Source organism: Meleagris gallopavo, chromosome 12, assembly GCF_000146605.3.
Source record: "Meleagris gallopavo isolate NT-WF06-2002-E0010 breed Aviagen turkey brand Nicholas breeding stock chromosome 12, Turkey_5.1, whole genome shotgun sequence".
NCBI classification, from domain to species: Eukaryota; Metazoa; Chordata; class Aves; order Galliformes; family Phasianidae; genus Meleagris; species Meleagris gallopavo.
The window spans coordinates 9,828,485-9,846,557 of NC_015022.2; the positions used below are offsets into that span (position 1 = coordinate 9,828,485).

General features: G+C 35.4%; 1 long non-coding RNA gene across 1 annotated transcript; it reads right to left on the reverse strand.

The window, feature by feature from the left end:
- Nucleotides 1–1,017: 1,017 nt before the first annotated feature.
- On the reverse strand, nt 1,018–17,430 carry LOC116217077. Its single transcript, XR_004161008.1, has 4 exons — nt 17,349–17,430; nt 3,307–3,440; nt 1,851–2,014; nt 1,018–1,256 (listed from the first exon to the last, which is right to left on the reverse strand). It is a non-coding gene; the product is annotated as an uncharacterized LOC116217077 (long non-coding RNA).
- Nucleotides 17,431–18,073: the final 643 nt, after the last annotated feature.

The window sequence follows — 18,073 nt, forward strand, 5'->3', positions numbered from 1 at the left end:
ATTTTGAGAACACTGGCTGAAAGGTGAACATCAAGGCGTGGATATGCAATCACGTACTCAGCAGTACATGAAGGACCCACTGACAGACCAACCAGGCTGAAACGTAGCTACAGTCTGAGGAAGATCAGACATTTAAATTAGTTTCGCAATGATAAGACCTGCAAAATGAAATGATTTAGATCCAAGATAAAGCAAGCATTACATCGTGTTTCATACTCAAAGCATAAACAGACTGTTGAGCAAGAAAGGACTGTTTATTTTCTAATGTTGTTTTCCTTCTCTAAAATGAAATAGAAATATAATAGTTATAGGAAAATTTAACCTAATTAAGTATTTTCCAAAAATGCAATGCTAGAACATTTTAGGATGACAGTTTGTAAGAAAGTAAGCCAGAACTGCACTTTTGAAGCAACAGCTTTTTATGTAGGGCAGAGTTTTATGGATGCGTCCATCCGAGTTCCCAAACACATGTTCCCTACAGGGAATCAAGCATACAAAACTCCTCTGGAAGCATCAGAAAAGTGGCACAATTCTAATGGACAAAGTAGCTAAAAAAGGAGTTCCTTTCCCTTTTCTCTCTTACCAGATTTCAACCTCAATTTTTGAGGATTTCTATGGACCTCCCACAGCATCAGACACAAAATCCTCCTCAGAGGATCAGCATTGAAGCTGAGCTTTTTGAATATTTATTTTCCTTTAAATTCAAGTTCACATCAATTGAAACTGTCTACTGCTATAGATACCTGTGCAAGCACTTCTGGTGAGAGTTTCAGTGCCCTTGCTGTTGCTTGCACCTGACCCTTCAGCAATACCAGAAACACCAAAGGCAATTCCCAAGTCCACAGCAGAAGCTCTGTGGCTGGATGACCCTGGCAGCATACTTGTGCAACTCACATCTGAGCTGAAATACATCATCCCCCCCAACCCCAAAAAAAACAACCAACCAAAAAAAACCAACAACAACGTAAACAGGTGTACAAATAGCATAGATATGCTTCAAGTTTTATTCTTTGAAAAGGAATATAAGGACCCCGAAAGACTTTAATAATCTCCAGAAAGACTAAGAAATAATAGTTAATATTTTACATTTAAGGATAAGAAGTTTCTTCCTTGTTAATGCAAGTGAATGTTCTTCTCTGATTATAAGAATTCTGCACAGTGCTTCTTTCAATATTTTCTGGTTGCTGTATTTCTTTATGACTCCAATAGAAACCATGGAACTAATTAGCATCCCTGCAACTCAGTTCCAGGATCCACTGAAACACATTTGAGTATGTTTTTAATTATCACAAACATTGATGTATTGTTTTCTAATATTAGTCTACAATGCCTCAATTACTGCTTTTTTCTTTTTGTTCTTATACTTAGTTCCTCATATCCTGCCTTAAGAGAAAAATACTTATCATATTACCTCAAGCTGAAAGATATCTTACCTTTAGCAGATTTGTGCTGGTCTGGTCTGGACAAATGTAAAACTATTTTATTAAGATCCTTTATGAGTAGAAATAGGTTTATTTAAGTCAAGCTAAATACAAACTTCCATTCTGTATTTTGAATTTTAAAATATTTTGTTACAAAAACATCCTGAAGATCCTCTATGACCACATTTAGTGAACTCAGCCTTTTTTTCTGCTAGTTAAAAGGTACAAGATGACTTTATTTCAAATAATTTATTGACTATTAAGCTGCATTGCTGAATGAGTTGAAAGTATATTTACTATACTATTTTGAAATATATATGTTTATATAAAAGCATACAACTGATAGGTTTAGCCATTCAACAGCACCCTTCAAACATTCAGAAAGGCCAAAGGTCATGCACTAGCTGATATCTTCAAAAAAATACTTACGGGCTTTTCAGATGTTTAAGTCCAAAGACTGAAGTGTGACAAAAGGCAAAATGTCACCTAAAGATACTAACAACACTCAAGTTGAAGCAAACTGGTAGATACTGCATCCTGAGAAGATTTGCTATTAAACAGAATAGCTGAATGATTGTATAGCTGTGGCTCACCTGTGAAAGAGAAGCAACAGAAGGAAGCAAGAAACAACAATCTTCCCAGAACACACCCCAGAAGTACTCAAGTACTTGTTTTTACAAGTGGAAAAGAGATTAGCTTCAACAAGCCCACACTTTATCTTAAGGGAGCAACAACACAGCATATTGTTTTGACCCAGTATTCATCTAATTGTTAATCCAAGCCTCACAATTAATCAGGTAAAACTCTAGGAATTAGTAAATCCATTATTTGTGTGTAAAGCATAAATTGAAACTATATGCTACTGCTTTCATTATTTACTTTTTGAGGCATATATGGCATGTAAGATTGAATTAGTTACTTCACTGTGTTACAGCACAGAGGGAAATATTTTACTTAGGTTTTTTAAAATATACATTACTGTTCTATTTTATCAATATAATACCATTACAAAGAATGAAGATTCCATACAAAAATGTAAAACGACAGTTTGGGAGATAAGTTTTCTTATTATCAATATAAACTGCCACATAATCTTCTTACAAGTTCCAGGACATACATTAGATTTTTCTTCAGGGATGATTTTGTATTTTAATAAATAAATAAATAAGAACCAACTTTCAAGAATAAAGGAATGTGACACCTCACTTCTTTCAGAGTTGGTACTGAATAGTTCAACAGAATGCAGGAAGCCTTAAGGGCAGGTGAGAAAACCAGTTCAGTTCTGACTATTATCAGATTGTTTTCTTCCCCAAATATTTCCTTTCTGTCTTTACTAAAGATAATTGCCAATGAAATTCTGCCTCTCATACAAAATAGCTCGGTTTCAGTAAGTTTTGAACAGCGCACGTATCTAGAGGCAGATTTAAAAATAACCAGTAAAAGTAAACAGGGTGACTTTCCTGATGTTTTTACACTAAATGCAGATTGGTACTTCTGCAAATTAATTTGTCGTCACTTTGTAACTGACTGAATACCATGAAATTGGAAATGCAAAGCTGTTTTCTCTTGAATTAAGCATAGCAAAGTCACAAAGGAGTATGCGCTAATAAGGACAGCAAAAGACAAGAAGCCTATAATATTGTCTCCCTGGCCCTAGGGATAAGATATTCCATGACCCTAAAAGGGATGACAAGTATTTGCCCAGTGAAGAATTTTCCTAGATGGTCTGATTCTGCACATGTCCCTTGTTCCTCGCTGCTTAGAGCATTAATGTCTCAGCCTGAATCAGGCCCTTTGCTTGCTGGTGTGATGATCTTTATTAGCCAAGACCACCCTGCTAGTTTTGGATTACTTATCTATTGAACAAAAGAAAATATTGACTAACCTGTTTAGCATTACATCCAATGGCTTAGAGGTGTGATATCCTCTTCTAAACACCGCTTCAAGGAGAAGGCAGAGATAGGAAAAACTGTGGGTATTTGAACATGTGCAGCATTCTCTGAGTAATTAGGAAACTACCTGTTGGGAAATAGATTTTACACGTCAGAATGAGCAAGTAAAGTCTTGTGAGGGCATTTTCTTACTCTGCATATCCCTTTATGTTAAAACTGGTGTGACTGTCTCATTTTGTGTTCTGCATCTTATTTCAGTTGCAAATGCAGTTCTAATGCTGTGTCAGACTTATTTTTCTTTCAGTAGAAACATTCTATTTCAGTAATGACTTGTCCTTCTGTAGATGGCTTTCTTATTCTCTTCCAAAGTCAGGCCTTCCTGATTCATTGCATTTCCTGATTTTATAGCAAGATGTTGTGTATGGTATATTTGTTTATTTTTTTTCACATTCTACTTAGAAGTCTTTGAGTTGACTGTAAATGTTTTATTATTTTACATTACATTTATGAAGTTTTGCCTCATCTTTCTTCAGAGCTACAGAACTTCATTTTAGATTATGTGATCTGTTTTCTGTTGCCTTTAGTTTTAGAAGCTCTCCTATTAAACTTTGCAGTAAGTACCAACATTCTTTCATCTCCCATTATACAGAACCCATCCTTCTGTTGTAAGCTGCATTTATTCCATAGGACTCCCATTTCCTAATGAAACTAAACACTTTTTAACTCCTACCCACGCAGATTTTATCCCTGCACATGGTTTGTGGAAGTATTCTGGAATACGACGATTGTCTTTAAACACTGAAAAAAGACAAAAAAAAAAGCTGTGGATCCAGCATCTCTTTTCTTTATCCTATCATTGGCTGAACACAGGTGGCTACTCAGAACTCACTGAATCTGTCTAGTTAGTTAGCTCTGCTACATTTGCACTTGCAAACAAGATGCTGGGAGTTTCTTTGCCAGTGTGACAAATATAGTGATTGAAAGAAAATGGTAAACAGATTATCTAGAACTAGAGAGGTTTCCAACTGTAACCCCATCTGTGGAGGGGTAATCTCAGTGCAAATATGATCAAATTAAAATATGCAGTGGGATTTGTTGTCATTAATTTTGTTATACATGATATCTGGTCATCCTATTGCTCCCAGAAATGTATTTAATATAGATGAAGTGGGTATAAACAAGAAACTAATGTTTATGTCAGCTTTCCTATATTTAAAAGCAGTGATCATTACACAACCCTTTGGTTGGCAGTAAAATTCCTCTGTATGAATACACATTTAAGTGAAGATGAAAACAGTTCTACTTTGTAATGGAGCAAAAGTTCTGAGACACAACTCTTTATCTCATTTGTAATTCACTTTGGGTAAACCATCAATCTCTTTCTGTTCCCATATGTCTCTCCTATGGAAATTCAACCAAAATCTGACAGAAGGAAGCACAAGAGAGAAGAAACAGCATGTTTAATAGAAGTTGCATTTCTAACTGATATGAAAGGCAAACAGTAGGCAGGTGGGACTCCTTGAGTAATGTGATAAGCACTGTTTCAAGCAAGAACAAATATGGTCATCATTTCAGTAAAAGCGGGATTGGGAGAAGCAATAATTCAGTCCTAAAATACCTGCCAAGCATATAAAAAAAATAGACATTGAGAAGAAATACTTTTCTTTGTTAACAATAAAAGAAAACCAGGCGTAGAATCTAAGCTTTCCTCTGATTGAAGCTGTGTTACTGACACTCATGGCAGCAGAAGGCATTTCCTGACCATGTTCCTACACGCAGAATTTGTATACCTCGTTGTTGCCAGAAAACTAACTTTGGAATAACAAAATCATTGTCAACCTGGGGATGAAGTGGGGACACCAGGTCTAGCGAGTGCATTTGGGACTACAAAATAATGTTTCTTAAAAATAAAGAAATAAATCCACTTGGACAAATATGGAAAAACAGTTCATTAAAAAAGAAACAAAATGAAATATGTTAAATTCCCTAGTGACTTCTCACAACCTTTACTGCATTAGTAGGAGTACAGACCACAGCATGGCATCTGAACACTATTAAAGGATGCAGACCACACAAACAGTTCAACAATGCTTCCTTGGGATAAAATATTATTGCTCCCAGTACTAGTCTTTCTGACCATGTGTGTTGAGGGTTTAAGGAAATGTTTTTCCCACTTTAGGAAAAGACTAGATCATTTCATTAGGCCAAAAATAATAAATAAATTTTACTTGGAGACATTTTGTCATCACTGCACAATGTTTTGTTAAAAGGTACCCAAGTGAGCACTGAGCAGATCAGTGTAGCAGTACGAATTTCTTTAATCAAGAGAAAACCTAAAGCAGAAAGAATATCAGTCTGGCTCCTAGAGCTCACAGGAGATTAATTTTCAGTTTGATTATCGTTTTAGGAAGCTGTTTTAAAAACTTTAAAACTTGTCTACAAATTACCTAACAATTATTAAAGAAAACAGATCTTAGCAGTAGGGTATTAAAAGAATACTTTGAAACATTCTAAGTCAGTGACTACAGGTGGAGGCAGTACAGAAGGTCCTTTGGATGCTACACATAATTTAGATATGGAATTGTTCCCTAACTGAAGCAGACTTCTTTCTCTTCTTTGTTCCTTTAAGAACAACCTCTTGTATTAAAGGAAAAAAAATGTTTTTCTTGAACTAATAGATATTTTTGCTATTACTTTGTAAAAAGTTTCCAAGGTCATAAACACTTGAAAAGGTGAGCTATCTGTATCCTTCCCTTTAACATTTGTGTTGCTCTTTTTTCCATTCTATCATTGTTTTTAAAGGTAGTTAAATGTGAAAAGCATAATCTTGTTTATGAGGAAAATGTTATTCAACATAATCAAAACCTTGCTATATGATTCATTTTCCATTTCAGACATATATTTCAACACAGACAGTGACATCTGGAGTTATACAGTACGTACAGGCCCTGATCCAAAAGCTTTTGAGAACAGACTATGTTAATTTCAATTGGCCCTGGATTGGGTCCCTAATCTGTATCATATTGGCTCTTTATTGCATGTATAATTAACATCAGAAGTTTCTTTTTAACATGAGACATACAGCGATTCACCAAGGATCTTAAAAAGTTGAATTTTAAACCTTTCATTCAATTGGTAAGCAACATGATATATTAGCAATCATGGCTTACCACTGCCTGCTACTTTTCAATGTAAAGCCATACTAGCTTTCAGGAGCTCTTTTTTTTTTTTTTTTTAAACATCTAAATACCACATGGACTACAACACATAAAGGATAAGTGAATTCCTTTGCACCTTCTATAAAAAGGTACAGAAATGGTCACAGAACCATAGAACATCCTGAATTGGAAGAATGCACAGGGAAAGCTGAGTCCAATTCCTGGCTCCACAAAGGACTAACCAAAATTCTAACCAATTTCTAAGAATAATCAAAATGCTTCTTGAAATCCAGCAGTCTTGGTGCTGTGACTACTGCCCCAGAGAGCGCGTTCTGGTGACTGCCCACCCTTCTCAGTGAAGAACCTTTTCCTAAGACCCACCTAACATATCTCCACGTCATTCCCTTGGATCCTATTCCTGGTCACTAGAGAAAATATCTTCCTCGTTCATAAGAATGTGGTTATTATAATTTTTATCTTTTTCCCCCTCTAATGGGAATAGAAGGTGATGTTTTTTGAGGAGAAGACTCTGGAAATCATACCCTACCTTTCTGTTACAGAACAAAACTACTATTAAGATGGATTTCTACAGTATGTTGCGTTTCCTTATGTTACAACAGACTGATCCTTCAGATAAGGTATCATGATTATCATCTGTTCTTCTGAAATTAGTGGGATACAAGTTGAGTAAATACAATGGTATTTGACCCTTACTTGATAATGACGATGATAGCCCCTTGTCTATAAAATAGTACTGATCACTGAATTCAGTCAGTTCTAAAAACTATCTTGGTGTTCTTACCAAATTTGGCCTAACAACCACCACTCCCACCCCTCAAGATTAAACTAAAAAACCCAAGTCCTTTAACAGTGTAAGGATTCCTTAAAAGCTGATCTTGTAAGCTTCTCCTTACAAACAGTGGAATTACTGTTTTACCAAGACAATCTGCTAATGTTTGTTTGGCAGGAATGTACTTTGGTTTAATACTACCTGTGGGTAGATATGGACTCAATCTTAACTCATGGTGACAAAAGAAATTAATCCTTGCTCTCTACTATATCCAAAATAAACATAATTAATCAGGACACTGTTAAGAAATATCTTGCATACAGAAAGTCACAATCACCATATCTCAGTTTTCATATATTTCAAGGCCACCTCACAGTTTAACTGCCTATCTAGTTTTTTCTCTCTTCCCCAGAATAAGTGGTCAAAGGGTAGAAGGTTACTGCTACTGCAGAGACTATGCAGAATGTAGTCTAATGTTGTCGTATGAGACTTGAAATCCATTTCATATTTCGAGGCTAAAAAAAAAAATGCTTGCTTCAATAGAAAGCTTGTGTTCTTATAAGCAACAATGCTGTACCTCTCCTGACATTGGCTGAAAGACAAAGTAGTACCAAACTATTAAGTACTAGATCCAGTACTTAAACTATTCAAAATCCTTTTGAGTCTCACATGCAGCTCAGCTATTCCACTGCACCTTTGTTCAGCGCATACTGATGAATCCATAAAGAAGCTGGCAAGTCCTTAAGGCACAGTTCAGCAGCTCAGCAAATGGGCTAATTCTCACTAATACATTCTTTAAAAAATAGGAGGTAAATGTACAACATTGATTTTACAGTACCAATATTTTTATAAACCTATTTTAGTCCTATCAATGCCTTGTCAGTGCTTGAAACACACAAGAAACTCTGTTCACGTTACCAATATAGATATTGAAAGACAGGTTTTCATCAAATAGTGAAACTCACTAAGAAAACCTCTGCTTTCACACAATATTTTATTTGTAAAAAATGTTTAACTGGTGTTGAAACTCACCTTCACCACCAAAATTTGTCTAGTTACAAGATCAATAGTTCCATAATCTAAATCATCCTTTTGTTCAATCTGAAAATGTTTTGTCAGAAGAAACAGCTTTAATAATTTCAAGATGTTACTGGAATAAATGCTACTGGCTTGAATAGCCATTCTACTTGGCAAATTTGTGTAACCAGCGTTCACCACACCCTGATGAGAAAGAAAAATAAGTAGTTGTCAAAGCTTTCATGTATTATCTTGGAAACATTTCACATGTTCTCCACAGACTCAGTGCCTGTTTTATACATGCTAGTAAATCAAATTTGCATATTACTGTAGACATGCGTTAGTAAAGCTTTGTTTCACAAGTTAAGAGTTCTGTTTAAAACTAATAGCTTACTCCAATGCATGGCCAAAGAAAGTCAACAGTTTTGTCAGGAAGCCAGAGACTAAATGAGCTGAGAGGCCAGTCAGGGAACTAGTTACGAAACCATATGGTGCTTATTTTTGAGAATAAGAAATCAACTACTACTTCAAATTTGAAAACACCTCATGACTATCTGATAAGAGTCACATCGTACAGTGTGTTTCACAGTTTAACTGTACTCTAGTCAATCCCAAAGAAGGAGATATAGATACCTTTAGATTTAAATTCTTTGTAAGTACTTCTAGAGAAAGATCAAGTTTCTTTTGCATCCTTTCATATTATTATGCAGACCATCAAGAAAACCAAAAGAACTCTAATACCACGCTATGAAAACAAATCATATTGAATTCTGATCTTGAATACTGTGCCCTAAATGATCATTTCTTCTCATTGCATCATTCCAAAATGGCTATATTGATGTTGCAGTTGCCAGTTCATCCCAATTTACAAGGTAAAATTGAAGCGCTTTTAGTTGGAAGGTTCTTTTCACCTAGCTTTCCAGAACAGGACAGAGTATTTATTTACTGTTATGAGGAAAATATAAAATGAAAGCTGCAAGTATTCTGTTATTACTTTATGCCCATCTTCGCAAGTTGGTTTCTAATGAGATACCTTGCCTCAGGAAAATTCTCGCATACTTACTGAATTACTGGCATTTTTATTGCTTCAAATAATGGCTCTCTACAAAGGAAAACAAATGACAGTACTGCAAGAGAGAAAGGTTGCAGCATTGCACTTATTACTAATGAGGGTAAGGCAGAAAACAACAGGTGCCTAGAGCATTTTTCTTATTGCGCATAACAGAATTTGAATTATTTTTATGCTGCAGGAATCTCACAACTTTGGTAAGTTTTCCCAATCTGTAAGCTATTTAAATGAATAGGTAGAACAAATCTTTGAGCCCCACACAGGTCTTCTGCATGCCTAAAAAAATCCACTGCAATACCAACGCGGAGTAATGTGGAGCACGAAGTATAAGAAGAAAATCTAGGCAGGGCACATAGGGAAGAGATGCAAGCAACATCCAAGCTATTGATTATATGTAATATTAGATAAGCTTTGGCAGATACAGCCTGAATGAGAATAAAAAGTAAAAGGAATATTTAAGTTTGGAAAGAGATGCATGAAAATTAAGTATTTCAAAATTTCAACAGAAAAATAATAGAAAGATTTCTTTCTCTTGGAAAAAGGCAAAACTGGTCTTTTTTCATTAAATTAAAATAATAACAACAAAATTCTCATTACTTCTGCAAAGTGTAGAGTTGGAAATTACACCAACTTTGCTATTTTTAATCAAGACCCAAAAATCCTGATTTAAAATAATTTTGGCAATTAATTTAGCAAAAAGCTCTAGAGATGCAAAATCAAGGGACAAAAATCAAGGCTCATCAAACAAAGCATCACTTTAAACTTGCAAGTTTATGAATAGTCTTGATTTCAGCACTTTTATTATGTTTCTCAAACCTGCCAGCATGTTTTGGCTTCTAGAATTAGGTCATTACAGAAAAATAACCTTCCATTTAAAAAAGAAAATTATCCCTGTAACTAAGTTGGAAATATGACACCTGAAGGGGATCGTGAAAGAGTAAGCTGATTACACCTTCATATATTTTTAAAACAGTCTCACAGTTAGGACTGCACTGTTTTGAAGAAATGAAAAATTGTATGACTTGAACTGTTTAGATGGCATTTCAGTATGTATTGATTCAATATAATATTCTGGCAGTAGCAAAAAAAATTGGACCTTTGTAATACCATTATACACTGCATGATTTTATCAGATCACATCCAAACTTAATCTTCATCTAAAAATGATAATCTTGAGTTTAATTCTACCATGCCTATTGTAAAATAGTGACACAGGATGAGATCTTTTAAAAATATTGAAAACAAATGTCTAAATTGAATTCACTCTTCTGTATTTGGATTTGGAATGCTCAAAAGTCTTGCTAATAAAGCTCTAAGGATGAATTTAAGGGCATGTTTAGTGTTATTGTTAAAAAATGATGTTACCATGCTTGTAAAAGTCATAACAAAATATTCAAGGATGGAATGGTGTCTGGATAGCATTCTAATTTGTGGTTTCATTAGTTAAGAAAGAAAAGATTCTGCTTTAGAACTCCACAACACATTGGTAAGAATGCCATAACAGACATACAGCCTCTTCAAGGAAAAGACTGTCTTCATTATTATAACACAGGTTACTTTTCCTTTCTTACAGTAACATTGGTATTGTTTATATTTCCCCTGCACTTGAATTTGCTGATTTTTAATCTACATACCTTACAAATGTGAAACTCTCCAGGATAAGTCATTTTTTGGTTTACTTTCATCCTAGCTCCCCAATTACTTATCATTCTTTCAATGATTCCATCATGCTGTTAGCAATTTGAATCTTAGCTCTATTTTCCAACTGCACATTTATGAAAGTAAATGAAACAAGATCAATAACTCTAATTAGAAAAAAAAAGGAGTAATTGGGTAGATATATAGTATATGTGACTGCCTCCAAAAGAAAACAAGATAATAATCACATTGTCTGAATATCTAGATATATGCTTAATTTGGTAAGCATATTGTATTAGTATGGACATATGTTTATGCTCTGCTATAGTTATAAGTAGTATATAACTTGGTATAATATCCACCTCTTCAGGCTGCTTGGCAAACATAATACCAATCCTGCTTCAAGACATTCTTGGACATTTCTTTTGAATAACTTCTAATACTCTTTGCTGTTTCAGTAGTAATTCCTTTTAGAGATTCTTCTCAAAGGAGTTTGAACTGCTCCAGTTCTGGAGCAGAAAGAACGGAGATCACAATCATGGGATTCCATTCTGTTTTTCCTAAAGACAGTCGTTGAAGTATTAACAGAGGTAAGGCAATGATGGTTAACAGATTCTCTCATCGTAACCAGATCTGTTAAAGGAAAAGTGGCAAACCCATCAATTCTGCTTAAGAAGTAGGAAATCAGGCTATGCACACTTACCAGCTTTACCTAAGCAGCTTTAAAATTTCTATTTGAAACAAAAATTTCAAAAACAAAATGATCACTACAGTTAATTTCTTAAATTCCAAAATAATTATCTGAGTGTTTATTTTACTAAAGAAAAGCTAAAGTTAATTAGTCCAAACTAGAAAAAGGCTGTTTTTGTTAAGAAGTCATTTTAAGGACAGACTCCTTAAGCATCATCTCATCATAAATTCTCCATTGGAAAATCTACCTGCCTTCTCAAGTAATCACAGTTACTGTTCTCTTAGATAAACTATTTAAATTCTGCAGCAATTAAATGGCACATTTTCTTGTTGGAGATTAAAATACATTATAATCCATTATCAATTATTAAAGCGTTTTTACACCGCTTCAGTTTTCTGCTACAGATACTGTGGTAGTCAGTCTGTAATAATTCTATCTTTCAAGTTGAAATGCTACTCAAGACAGAAGACCTGAGATCTATAAAGAGGCACGAGGAGCACTGCGGAGACAGACAGCTGGGGACACAGATGCTCTCAGAAGCAGCATTGCACACCAGAGTGCAGCCCTGAGGGCTCTGGGGTCAGTCATGTGGGGCTGCAGCCACTGGGCAACCCTGATAGACCAAACTGGTTGCAGGTAACCTCATCCTCAGAGAAGCTGAGGAGGATCAAAGGTGACGTAGGGAAAACAAGGGAAGTTGAGACTAGGAGAGTAATGGGAGGAGGGAGGTTTCTTTGGCTAAAATTGAGCCTGAGGACTGGAAAATAAATGCATTCAAGTGTTTAATTAATTTCCTTCTTTTTCCTTTTTCCCAAATACCCAAATAAGCAATCAGAAGTTTGTGTTAATTAGCAGTACATTAAATCATGATAAAATTATTGAAGTCAATACTTTTGTATGTAACACTTACATGTGTACCTAACAAATTGTTTTTTCAAAGGACATCATTCAGTACAAATGACTGCATACATTTGACTGTAATATTTTAAAGTGTTAAGTAGTATTTTAGATTCTAAGCTGTTTTCTTACTTTACCCTCTACTAAATCCTTTCTAACACCTCTCACTTTGTAGCTCCTGCTGCAGCCAGCCCAGTAATGTCACCAGCAATTATCAGCATCTAGAGAGATCAAACACATAGTAAAGTGCATTCTATGTACGCTTATTCCATTTTATGCTCTGTCTGCAATATGCTTTATCTTCAAAAGCACTTCAGGGTATCAGCAGCTACAACCTTCAGGGAAGCAAAAAAAAAAAATCTTTTCTCAACAGTGCAACATAGTTAAACAGCTGATTTTAGGCTGTAAGAGCAGGTGGTCATCCATACAATGTGCCATATGTAAATAAAAATAAAGTTAAATAAAACCTTACTAGAGACATTTTCCCATTCCACAGTATAAAGACTTCAACTCTGAAACTTCAATAACAAGAAATGCTAATCCTGATTTGATCAGCTACACAGTGGTTCTCCTTTAATATAGCTCTTCTCAGATATGAATTCTGACAGGTGCACTGAAATTGGTATCAGAATGCAAGTTCAGCCTCCGAATGAAAAAAATATATTTTGTTTGAAGATTCTTCATACATGTTTCCAGCACAAGAACCTACTGTGTAAACATCTGTAGCAACTATACCTTCACAAGCAGAACTTGTCCTGAATGCATTATCTGACCAGTAAAATACCTGCCAAAATGGTCAGCAGACACCATGGCTGATTTCTATCTATAACCTAAAAACAATAGATTGTAAGTAGTTACATTCTTATAAGAAAAAACACTCAAATAAATGCAACAAAATTGTGCACGCAAAATGTTACAAACTCCAGAGCTCAGATGTCAGTACATACATTACAGAAGCAGAGTCAAAACCTCTTGAGGTAAATGCACAAACCAAGTTAATTAGATAATTAATAGAAGCCTCTCAAACAGTAACTATGAAGAACAGATTAAAGCAATGTCTTGAAACAATACATTAAAGCACCATTCCAATTTATACCAGTAGTTTGGAAATTAAATGCTTGATGGAGAACAATTGCTGGGAAGAGGACACACATCAAAGGTGTTGGGACATAGAATAGGTAAAGTGCCACCTGAATCTGCAATATCTTTATTTTTTATTGTGCAGAACAGCTGATGTGCTTATACTTGACTGTCTTCCCACTTACAGAGAACGTAGACGTTGCACAGAGCTGCTCCCAGCTATTCCAGGAATTCACAGAATAGATTCCATTGCTAAAGTAACCAGTTGATGATTATATGAACTTTACATGAACTAGGAAAAAGGGTAAACCTTTCAAAATTACCTCCAAAAGGAAGCAAATGTTTGAAATGTGTAAGTTCCATCCATAGATATATGCATCTTAAGCATTCTTCTGTAATTTATTCCTCCCAGTAAGCTATTGCTGAAAAATCTTTTCAGTGTATTGGTTTTTGTTCAGAGAACAGGAGGTAGCTCAAAGTATTCATTAATTTTTTTTCTCATCTTTATTTTCAGTCACTATGTGGACCACACTAGAATAAAGATAATATAGAAAAAACTAATACAGCAACCATATCTAATACTTGTCTTGATTTTTTGTTTGATTGTTTCCAGCTTACTGGGGAATTAAGCAAAGAATTCCTGACTACTTCACAGTGCTGCAAGTATTTAGTATTTTGAAGGGAGGATTGGGGGCTGTTGTTTTCATAGAATGGCTTTGATAGGAAGGGACCTTAAGGATCATCAAGTTCCAACTCCACTGTCAAAGACTGGGTTGCCAACTGATAGATCAAGTACTAGATTAGATTGCCTGGGACCCCATCCAACCCGGCCTTTAGCACCTCCAGGAATGGGGCATCCACAACCTCTTTGGGCAGCCTGCGCCAGCACCTGAGCTCTCTCACAGTGAAAAACTTCCCTCTGACATCTAATCTAAATCTCCCTCCTCCTTTAGTTCCTCCTTCCTTCAATATTTAAAATAAAACTAAGATCAAGAATAAAGTAAAACTCCTAAACCAAAGAGTAACAGATATAAAACCAAATTCACGTAATTGGACTAAATATTACAGCTAAGTGCACTCAGTGCAACATTTGATTGTCCAGATACGGATGGCAGAGAAGTTAGCCTACTGTCAGGTCTGCAGGGCAAGATAAGCAGTCATTCTGGGAATTCCTACAAAACCATACAAAATAAACAAGTACAGAGTGATAATTCATCCCCATTTAAGTTAATAGCAAAATTTGTACTTCACTGAAATCAACTTTTGCCCAGAAGAAAACAAGAGATCAGTGAAAATTAGTTATTCATCGCACATGTCTTGCCCTGAATCAACGTGGATTTCTGTATTAGTAAAAAAAAAAAAAAAAACTATTTTTCTTCTGTGGGTACCGTTTAATAGTTGCAGACATACTGTTCTGAGATAATAATTGATTTTGGTCCACAGAAAAAGAATAAATGTTAAATATTTCAAGATAAGTTCATATAAAAAAAATCAGCATTGTTTAGAGCCCTGTGTTAGAACCACTGGATGGAAATCAGAGAGCTTGACACTAGGTTAATTAGATTTGAATCATTTCACAGACAAAGAAGATAGAATGCGTAACAGGAAAATACTATTCATCCCTGTAGCCAGATTGATTAAATTTACTAGAGTTGTCATCAAAACCTTTTGAAGACTGCATTCATGATTTTGTTTATGGTTCTGTAAAAAGAAACAATATTGACTGCTGACATTATCATGGCTTGCAATTTTTTCCCCCTTAATTTCACAATGGCTGAATACACGAGAACTGATGCAACTTCGTCTCCTTCTGAAAGCAAACCAAAACAGCAGCAGCTGCTTTTAGTAAGGTGGGAAGATGCATCTCCAAGACACATCTTAAGTCATGAGGTTCAATGTCCTTCAAAGGCAAATGCCACACAATCTTTACCATGAACTTAATTTGCCTTTGGAGATACGTAAGCAGGAAATGTTTCCTACTGTAAGCTTACACAGATACCATTGAAGGTACAAATTTACTGAACCAAATTTTAATGCTGTGGAAGATATTTCTTCATCTGACATTAAAAACTTAAAACATAAGGTACTAACCTTATCTGTTACCTACCACAGTCTTCACACAGCGTGCTACTCTCTTAAGTGTAGAGTGTAAGGCTGAAGGTCTCAAGAGAAACACTAGAAACTGAACCTTCAATGGAAACGAGGGTGATAACACTGTGATAGTAAAATGGGAAAAAGTGTAAAATGGCAGGGAGGTCTAAATCTATATTAGTTCAAAATTCTTTGGGATATCTAAGCCTGCACATACACAGCACAAAAGAAACGGGGAAATGAGATTCATAATCGAAGCAGATACAGAGTGAAGACTGATGTGACCTCAAGTACTTACAAAGTATTTCAAGCAGTAGCAGCATGAGAATATAGGTATCAGAGATAGTGCTTTCTCTTATCAACAGCTTAGCTTTCACTTCTAGTGTGAGAATGAAGGCAGAACAAACAGCAGCTCTGCAAACTGCTGTAAGTGCTGAGACACTGTGTTGAGCAGATATTCTATAAAGCAATATGAGATCTTGGTTTGAATTGTTCAGATTCATAAAAGCAAACTAATGGTTTGATTCATCTCAGTTCTTTACACATCCCATTGCTGTTTTGTTAGAACATTAGCTTCCGAGTATCAGATCTAATTTCAGATTAAAATTAGGCAAGGTTTGGCAAAACCTTACAGAAAAATACAGATTTGATAGAGTTTAACCAGAAAGTTCAGTTTAGTGATTTTCAAGACAGAGATATCCATGTCCTGCACAAGTTTTGCAGAAGTAAGAAATTTTTGCACATCTGATGTTAATTAAATAGGAATGACCCAGGGATAGGCCAAGCATCCTTCCTCCTATGAAGAACTTATAACCTTTTTGGATATGCAGAAAGCAGAAAAGAAATGCATAAATACTATAGATGCTGTATACTGTAATACTATAGATGAGGAAAACATTGGAGATATATTTATGAATGTCATCCAAAGTGGGATGTTATAATATCATAAGAAATAAAAAGATGCCTAAAAAGATGACTTTTGAACAAAATATCAGTGGCAAACAAGTGGCAGTGAAAATGCCTTGTTCAATGAAGCACTTGTGTTTGTTATCTTTACCAATTGATTCTGCTTGAGATGAACTGTTCAAATTTTAAACCATTTCAATATATAGTCTATGTATTAAATAGACAGTATTTAAATTAGGTTTTCTTAATGAGTTTCTTATATAAGTCTAAATGGCCTTGAAATAATTTCCAAAACTGAATTGTTTCAAAATGTCTCTTGCACTGAATATTGACTCGATGGTTTGGCCAGTAATGCAATGGGATACTGCACGGGGAGCTGAAGCTCAACTAGCAGGGAGAATATTGCACCTTCGGTTGTCAGAGGCTGTAAGTTTAGGAGCAGTAGCAAATTCTTTTACTCAACTCACACTGTCCCTCAAAATAAACACAGCAACTTCAAAGACAGCTTGGACTGGAACCCATAATCCCAAAGATAATCCTGCCTGCCTGTTGTGACCAGTTCACTCTTTCGTTTGCAAACAAACTTATGTTACACTTCTATTTACATAAGAGATTATCATAGAAAAATAACAAAAAGTAATATGTTAAAGCTATGACAAATACAACACATTTATCATGCCACCAATTGCATTTCTTACCATTCATTTTCCTGGTGACTCCCACACCCGGGTCTTTACAGCGTACACCTACAAAATAGAAGACAAAAATACAAAGACTTTTCCCTCTAATTCATAGTCACTTAATTTTTAATCAGGTCCAAGGACACAGATAGCATTTCAACTTTCAGTGGATTTCAGTATATACAAGTTATAGAATCATAGAATCATTTGAGTTGAATGGCAGCTTTGAAGGTCACCCTATCCAACTCCCCTGCAGTGCACAGGGACACCTACAGCTCATTCTGGTTGCTCAAAGCCCTGTCCATCTTCACCTTCATTGTTTCCAGGAATGGGGCCCATCCACAACCTTTCTGAGCAATCTGTTGCAGTGCTTCAGCACTCTTATCATAAAAAATTGTTTTATTTAATCTAACCTAAATCTCCTGTCTTTTAGTTTGAAACCATTTCCTCTTGTCCTATCACAACAGACCATGATAAAAAGTCTGTCTCCTTCTGCCTTATAGCCCTCCTTTAGATACTGAAAGTCCACCATCAGGTCTCTCCAGAGCCTTCTCTTCTCCAGCCTGAACTGCCCCAGTCATCTCAACACCTTACAGATTTTGAAAACTCCATCCATGTATCAAATCCAGTAAAGTTTTATGTACATAAGTAATCCTTACAGAAATATAATCCCTGGCTGACCTTAGTGGGATTGTTAGCGTGAGAGAAGGTGGCAGGATTGGTCTCTACATTTTCATAAATAA